Genomic DNA, 6,000 nt, shown 5'->3' with positions numbered 1-6,000 from the left:
TCCCTCCTGCATGATAATACCAAAGACAGCTAAGTATCACAATCATGTTCCCTTCGAATAAGAGAATGAGTGGTAATTGGGATCTCAGACAATGAGCAGAATCTGTCTTGATTTTGATTTGTAGATGATGAAGTGAAAAAGAAAAAGTGACAGTCTACATTTTAAACAAGAACTTATTCAGAACAGATTTACAAAGTCAATCCTCATGCATTTCTAGTAGAATGGGGAGCTTAATAATACAAATATTTTACCCACCTACCTCTTATTTTAAATATAATACTTTTTTGAGATAAAGTAAACTACTTTAGGTTTGAGTTATCTGTTTTGGGGAAAAAGATAAAAGTCTGTGGTCTAAGAGAAAATTTCAGAGTTAATTTTGAAAAGCAGATCTGTGTGTTTACCATTTTTCTTGATGTTTATAGTCTGGCTACAGTTACTGGTAAACATGCCATCACTTAGAAGGTGAACCTCTTTTTTACAGTCTGTCTTCCAGGTCTATGATGTGAACTGGATGTCTCATGTTCACCTGTCTGGTGGATTTTGAGATAATTTAGCCTCCTTAATTGTGCCTGTCTTTCTTACTACTGTTTCTCTTTGAAACATTTTGCAAATGTCCATTTTCCTGTATTGACTCAACATTTGTTCAAGCCTTGGAGTCTTTTCCAAAAGATTGACACAGTTGAGAACACTATCACCCTCTGTAATCCCTTCCTGTTTGAAGTCTCACACCCAGAACTTAGCTCTGATATATTTCACATCCAAACATTTCATGCAGGGCTTTTCTAAGTTATACAAACTTCAGTTTGAAGCTGATATCCAGAAATTGTGATAAAGCTTTGCACATTGCCTCCTTAAATAAGACCTCCAGTGTGTTTGTCACTCAGTCATGTCCAACTGTTTGTGACCCTAGCCCACCAGGCTCTTCTCTCCACGGAATTCTCCAGGCAAGAATATTGCAGTGAGTTGCCCTTCCCTTCTCCAAAACCTTAAGACTACACTGAATTTGCCCACTTCCCCAACTGTGTCACTGAGTTCACTATCTTTTGCCCTTCTAATTTAAATGTGTCATTTTTTCATCCTTGATTTTGCATCTGTTCATCCTTCTGGAAAGTAGTTCAACTTCTTCTTAAATTATAGTAAAAAATTATTTTTCAAGATGGAATGTACATAAAATTTACAGGTTTAACAAGCTCTGACTTTTCCTGGCAGCTTTAATTTATCTCCTCTCTGTGTTCAGCTGTACTTTTAAAGTGGTGACCCCTGATACATGGTACTTGCTCCGTTTGCTTCTCTGCCTCCCCCACTAGACAGTAAATATCTGGTTGAGAGAGGCTGACTTACTCATCTTTGCATCTATTGTGCCCTGTGCTTAGCTCATAGGAAGTGCTCAGTAAGAGAATGAATGAATGAAAGGATAAGTGCATACATGAATGAATGTGCTTATCCACCTCCTCTCCTCTCCTCTCATAGCTAATAGATAATGAAAACAAAAGATTTGGAGGTAAGTAAAAAGGCCAAGACATTGAATCAGTGCTCTAACTGGCATAAACCTAGGCTTATTGATTGCCACTTGACTGATCGTTTATTCATACTCTTCTATTAAAAATACCATTAACTTTTCATCAAGCATTGTGCTGTTGAATAGCATTGTTAATAGCATGGATAAATAGCATTGTTCTATTTATCTTATGAAATATATTTTACTTAACATCCATTTATGGTGAACAAGATAGTAATATTCCTTTTATCAGATGGAGACTCTGAGGCTGGAAGAGGTAACATTCATGAATTTGTTTCCTAATTAGTAGAAAGCTCTGACTTCAAACATAGGCTTTCTGATTCCAAATCTGCCTCTTTGTCACTGTTTTATATTGTCTCTCCAGAAGTCAGTCTTTTGTGTTATTGTGCATAACAAAACGTGTCAGATTTTCTCTTTCTCCTGGACTCACAAATAACAACACTGATTTATGTATTTATTAACAATAGTGTTTATTTTATCAATCACACGATAGGCATTATTTGTACCACCAGGGTGTATCATGATTTTCATATGCTACACTTGCTGAAAATGGAAATGTACCTTTCTTTATAATAACCTGTCAACTATGAAAATCAGTTTTGCATCAATTTGATAGCAAGGCCACACAAGCGAGAAAGCTTCATGCTCAGGCATTTCAGTACATAAGTTACTATGTGTGCTGCCATTTTCAATAATATCAATAATTCTTATTGCTAGTGAAGTAGCACATAAGTTGTTTTTAGATAATGATAGTATTTTCAGGCAATATTCCAATTTTTGTGCTTTGAAAGTGAGCATTGCTGGTTCCCTATAACACATGCCAGTGTCCTCACCGCATTGGTTCTGTGAACCAGTGTGCCTGCGTTCTCATTTACTTGCCCTTACCTTACTGCTGCTCTTGCTCATAAAAAACCATTTCCAAGTCAGTTGCTTTTCTATCTAATAGCATCTTTGTTGTGGATTATAGTAAATGATTTAGCTCGCTGACTCTATGCTTGGTGGAACATCCTCAGGCTTATTTTGAGCTAAGCAAGATTTTACTAGATGGTCTTTGAATTCAAAGGCTGCTTTTGGCAACTCCAGGAAGAATAGTGCTGATGATTTAGAAAACTGTAGCTTTATAAATGACCACTTTCCAGCGGCAGGAAATTAATGGCAGACGAGTGGTAAATAGGTCCATTTCATTTTATTCCCAACCTGCATGTATTCTAAGGAAATGGTTATAGCCTGGGAGAAGAGAACAAGGGAAAGTTTGTAAGATGATGGAAACTTTATTGCTACATTGACAAAAAAAAAAAAAAAAAATCTCATGTACCATTGGTTAAAATTATCAATTTTATAAGTAATCTAATTTTATTGTTTTCTTAGAAAATCAAGATTATGGGATAAAATCCTAGGCAAGCCTGTTGGGCAGGTAGCATAAGCAAGAAATATACCTGTGCTGATTTAAACCACTGGTGTTTGGAGTGTATTACTTTAGAAGGTTTAAGGAAGTTGTTTGACCTTGGTATTAGTCCAAGAAATTGGACTTTCTTTTCCCAACAATATTCCTATTGCTGAACACTGGGGCAACTCGAAACATTGTTACTCTATACGACTGAGATGAAATCAGAATGAGGTAACATTTGGAATAAAGTTATATTTTGTTGTTTGTGTTTTGTTTTATCTAAAAAGCCTTAAGAAATAAATTTCTACAGACTTGCTTAACAGTTTTACATCATTTCTAAGCTTACCTGTAAACATGGTTGAGGTTGTCATATATAATCAATATACAGATATTCCAAATAAAAGTAGACTAAAATCTGCGTTTCTTTGATCTGGAATATGCACTGTCAAAACTTAAAGAGCCAAATGTCTCTAGAAGTCTGTGATATTGATTTGATTAAGAATTTATGCTATTATAGGAGCCTCAAAGAAATATGTAGAACCACATTGGTTTAACTCTATAGCTTTAAAATACTGGCCAGCATGAAAACACAGTTCATTGTGTTCAACGGAATAAATATTTATTACAAAATTTGAGTGGTATATTGTAACGAATTGGGGCAAGGCAATTAGTTATAAGGTCTATGAAAAGTTATTACCTTAGCCTTTGGGGTCTGAATCAATAGTCCTTTGCTCAATCATAACTGAAGTCAGGATGGGGGACACATGTACATCCATAGCTGATTCATGTCAATATATGGCAAAAACCACTACAATATTGTAAAGTAATTAGCCTCCAATTTAAAAAAAACAAAAACAAAAAAACTGAAGTCAATGAAATGAAAGGCTACAGAATTGAGTGTGAGATATTAACATAGGGACCATTTTAGCTGCTAACTAACAAGGTAATGCTTTAGAAAGAGGATGATTTATCACTACATGAAGAATTCCTGAATCAGTTATGTGACATTATACAGTCTCTATTCCCTAGCTGATGCATTGATTAAGTATGATAACAAAGCTGTGGGTTGTCTTGTTGGTGATACAGTCCAATATTATCTTAATTATCCTTCATTATGAATGCTGCTAGGCTAAGGCTAGAACGTGGCTGAGTTGTGAGGATGGTGTTAAATAGTCCATCACCATTATAATAAGGCAAAGGACACGTTTCAACAGAGTAGATAAGACAAGAGCTTTCATTTTTTTCATGGAATGAAAACAAAATTCTTTCTGAGTTTACATGAATGTATATAGTAATATACATGAAGAGTAATTTTATTAATTCATTTTTAAGTCTGAATTTAGTTTTCTTAGTATTATCATGCAGATACATAGCTTTTTCTCATGTACTTTTATTCCAAAATAACTAAATTTACTTAAAGATTAGTAAATTCTCTGTTGTTTTATTAAATTGAACACTGATTCCATTTAATTCACTGGTGTCTTCGGTTTCACTAGAGATATATGTCCTGCAAAATTCATTTGGTATGGCGTCAATTTTATTTAATTAAATAAATTTATTAAATATTAAAAATTATTTAATTTTTCAATGAATGGCCATTCAGACATGAAAGATAATGGATCAACAAGTGAAATTTCTCTCTCCCCTCCAAATGTATTATTCACAATGTACACTGCTTTTGTTTCAGCCTTAAAACTAATATGTATACAATTAATCATTTTTCTGTTTTGAAGAACTGGAACTAAAATTATTTTTCCTAAACTGATTTTTCTAGATATCAAGATGCTATACACACTTTCAATTTTTAAGTCTTTCTTTACACAAATAAACACACTAGATCAGATGTTACATCACTATGTTTTTTTTGAGCTGTAAGCCATTGCCAGAAAATTTTACAGAACTTTCTAAAGTGGCCTGCTTTTAATCATGATATGATTTTTCCCCTAAGATGTTTGGAGATTCTAAAATATTTAACATATTTAAAATTATCTCAATGTTTATTTTCCTATTGCCTCTAGGTCTATTTTGCTTCCTCATATTGAATAAAAACTATCAAGTATAAAATCTTTCCATCTCTTCCTCTGATGGGGGTATACACACACACACACACACACACACACATGCACACACATACACACACAATACCTCTCTTTTAGGTTCTGTTTAATTTGTATTATGAGGACCAGCATGGACTTCCTAATTTTCAAGTATGTTTTCCTCAGTTCTCATAATTAAGGACATCAGCAACTCCCTACTCTTGGTCATCTTCCTTCAAAAAAATCTCTCTCCTTTGGCTCCTGTGGGTTCATTTTACACTTTGTCATAACTCTAAAATCAATATTATGGCTTTAAAGTTGTTTATTTTCCTCCCATTGTTGTGGCTTTATTGAACATTTTAATTTATTCAACCAACATGGATTTATTGAATAGCTGTCAAATACATGGGTCAGCAGGTAGAGGATTCACCTGCCAATGCAAGGATTGCAAGAGATGCAGGTTTGATCCCTGGGTCAGGAAGATGGCCTCGAGTGGAAATGCCAAGCCCTCCAGTATTCTTGCCTGGAGAATTCCATGGACAGAGGAACCTGGCGAGCTACAGTTCATAGAGTCACACAGAGTCAGACATGAGAGGGTGACTGAGCACATGAAGAAGAGTACACAAATACATAGAAATACCATGAATGAACGTTAAGTGTGTCAAATGCTTTTTCTGTGTTTCTTGAGATGATCAAGTGCTTTTCCTTTAAGTTGTTGATATGATAGTTTGCACTAGTCGTTTTTCTTTTTTATTGGAGTATAGTTGCTTTACAATGTGTTAGTTTCTACTCTACAGCATAATGAATCAGCCATATGAATACATGTATCTCCTCCCTTTTGGGCTTCCACCCCATTCAGGTCACCACAGGGCCTTAAGTATAGTTCCCTGTGGTATGTTCATATTAGTTATCTATGTACATAGTATCAATAGAGCATATGTGTCAATCTCAATCTGCTTTGATTACTGAACAAGTTTGAAATTCTGGAATAAACCCTACTTGTCATGATGTAGTTTCTTTTCTGTATGTTTTATATATATTTGGCTAATGACTGGTGA

The sequence above is a fragment of the Bos grunniens genome, chromosome 12, assembly GCF_055505025.1.
Source record: "Bos grunniens cultivar Pamir isolate PY7600 chromosome 12, Bosgru_T2T1.0, whole genome shotgun sequence".
NCBI lineage: Eukaryota > Metazoa > Chordata > Mammalia > Artiodactyla > Bovidae > Bos > Bos grunniens.
The sequence above is the reverse complement of the archived record's forward strand: the minus strand, read 5'-3'. Positions refer to the sequence as shown.